Below are 3,355 nucleotides of genomic sequence, written 5' to 3' on the forward strand. Positions count from 1 at the left end.
TTCTTGAAGTTATCCCATCGTCTGGAATTTCCATCACCAACCGAGTTGAAGTAGAACTGATGATTGAAGATACGCATGGAAGAAATCCTAGTAGAGTCTAGAAGAATTTTTCTGATTAATTGGACACATTAGTATGTGTTAAATTGTTTTGTGATTTTAGGATTTGGGGACTGAGAGACAATACTTGGGACGAGTATGAGTAGGTGTGAATAGTAGTAAAGATCTATACTACTGGAAGCACAGGACTCACTCTTGGATCAAGGAAAGTCACAAGGTTACCAAGAAGCTTGTAATTGAGTTCGTTTCTATTCAAGTATGTCATTACCATTGTTTCGGTATCAAATTGAGTCCGACTATGATGAGAGGTCGCTAGAACACGACCCATCAGTCTGTTACAATGGATAAAGGAATGTATTTATCCTAAGAAGAAGAAGGAGTCACAAGAAGGATTTATTTTGTAACTCGAAGGTTACAATTGAAAGTACAACATAGTACGAAGATCAGATGCAGGATTAAGCACTACCTACTATCGAGAAGTCCAAGACTTAGATACTCTTTCGAGGAAATATAGAACTTACAGTTATTACTTAGGATGGAGAGATACCGTATGGAGTCAGTATACGAATCTTGTTTCAATGATGATTCTGGGACGTAATCATCCTAAGGGGGAGATAATTGTAACGCCCGTAGATCCGGGCTAGTCAATTTAGAGACGATAAGCATCAAAAATGACTTTTTGGTGGAAGATTATTTAAAAGGATTAATCTTAACCAAGTTTTAGTATATGTCACAAGGTTTCTGTGCATATAAAGAACGCCAAAGTCCGAGTTATAACGAAGAAGTTATGACCTGTCGAAGTTTCGCGACAGAACCGGCATGACCCAGCACGACCCAACGCAACGTAAATAGTGAATTTAAGGTAGATAGATATCTATCCTTATTGATCTAAATGAGAGTCGAATATTTCTTCGATAGTATTCCAACGATAAAAATACAGACGAAAACGGAGTTCAGATGAAGGAGTTATGAATTTCGAACGGAGTTTTCCTGTCCCGGCCTACTAAAGATAATATATAAGTAATATACTTATAATATATTAAAAATAAAGTCTAATTTAGCCAATGGAGTCTAAACGAGAGTTGTATAGCATAATCTCACCTTCGCGTCGATATAAAGAACGTCGAAAACGGAGTTCGTATGCGAAAGTTATGAATTTCTGAAGTTCGGGGCGCGAACCCCAAAGCTGTGTCAGAGACCACGACGTGGCAAGCAGTGCCACGACGTGGCAAGTCTCCTGACACCTCCGGGAGTCCACCAGACGCAACTATCAGGGTTGCTAAGTCAGTCGAAGAAGTGATCCATGGTTGTATCGCCAACAAGGTTGAAGTTGGCAATAAGTGGAAATTTGAGGGGTCTTCAAAGTCTGACAAGAGCAACATGTTATCGAAGTCTAGAAAAAGAGGAGATGAAGAAAAATGGTGCGGGAAATGCAAAAAGAAAAACTCGAGAAAAAGTGGCGAGGAGGTGACATGTTTTATGTGTGGAAAGCATGGACATTATGCAAATGAATGTACATTCAACGAAAAGGTATGTTACGGATGTAATGAGGAAGGGAACTTCAAACAGGACTGCCCAAAGAGGGAAGAAACTACAAAGCCAAATATTCCACTGAAACATTTTGAGAGATGCGACGAAGAGGTGACTTGCTACAAGTGTGGAAAGACAAGGCATTATGCCAACAAATGTGTATCCAAAAAGAGGGTGAGTTATGAATGCCGAGGAGAAGGGCATTTATCTAGGGACTGCCAGAAGAAGAATGAGGGAGCAAAACCAAATGCACTGCCACAGCCAAAGGCAGAAGCATTTTAAATGATCCTTGACGAAGCAGATGACAAAGTGAGGAATCAAGGATGAAGAATTCGTATCAAGTTATAGCTAGTATCAAGAAGTGTAGCCTATTAGAGGCATAGTATAGGGTGAACTTGAACTTTTGTGTAATAGTATCAAGAATTAATATAAACCCTAGTTTTGTTATCTGATGTGTTTAATGACACCTATCGAAGGATATCGTAAGAGTGGTATCTTGCCTTCAAAATACGTCTGATAAAATAACAGAACGTTAAGAGGAGTACGACACATCTGAAGTACACCTGTGATTGGCAAGATGATGGAACTATTGGTGTAATTCTTGAAGTTATCCCATCGTCTGGAATTTCCATCACCAACCGAGAAGTAGAATTGATGATTGAAGATACGCATGGAAGAAGTCATAGTAGAGTCTAGAAGAATTTTTATGATTAATTGGACACATTAGTATGTGTTAAATTGTTTTATGATTTTAGGATTTGGGGACTGCGAGATAATACTTGGGACGAGTATGAGTAGGTGTGAATAGTAGTAGAGATCTATACTACTGGAAGCACAGGACTCACGCCTGGATCAAGGAAAGTCACAAGGTTACCAAGAAGCTTGTAATTGAGTTCTTTTTTATTCAAGTATGTCATTACCATTGTTTTGGTAATGACTAGTAAGATGGTTGTTATTCCGACCCTAGTGGTCAAATCAAATTGAGTCCGACTATGATGAGAGGTCGTTAGAACACGACCCATCAGTCTGTTACAATGGATAAAGGAATGTATTTATCCTAAGAAGAAGAAGGAGTCACAAGAAGGATTTATTTTGTAACTCGAAGGTTACAATTGAAAGTACAACATAGTACGAAGATCAGATGCAGGATTAAGCACTACCTACTATCGAGAAGTCCAAGAGTTATATACTCTTTCGAGGAAATATAGAACTTACAGTTATTACTTAGGATGGAGAGATACCGTATGGAGTCAGTATACGAATCCTGTTTCAATGATGATTTCGGGACGTAATCATCCTAAGGGGGAGATAATTGTAACGCCCGTAGATCTGGGCTAGTCAATTTAGAGACGATAAGCATCAAAAATGACTTTTTGATGGAAGATTATTTAGAAGGATTAATCTTAACAAGTTTTAGTATATGTCACAAGGTTTCCGTGCATATAAAGAACGCCAAAATCCGAGTTATAACGAAGAAGTTATGACCTATCGAAGTTTCGCGACAGAACCGACATGACCCAGCACGACCCAACGCAACGTAAATAGTGAATTTAAGGTAGATATATATCTATCCTTAGTGATCTAAATGAGAGTCGAAGATTTCTTCGATACTATTCCAACGATAAAAAGACAGACGAAAACGGAGTTCAGATGAAGGAGTTATGAATTTCGAACGGAGTTTTCCTGTCCCGGCCTACTAAAGATAATATATAAGTAATATACTTATAATATATTAAAAATAATGTCAAAACTATCCAATGGAGTCTAA

Source organism: Lactuca serriola, chromosome 4 (genome assembly GCF_051521515.1).
Source record: "Lactuca serriola cultivar US96UC23 chromosome 4, Lser_US96UC23_V15, whole genome shotgun sequence".
Classification (NCBI taxonomy): domain Eukaryota; kingdom Viridiplantae; phylum Streptophyta; class Magnoliopsida; order Asterales; family Asteraceae; genus Lactuca; species Lactuca serriola.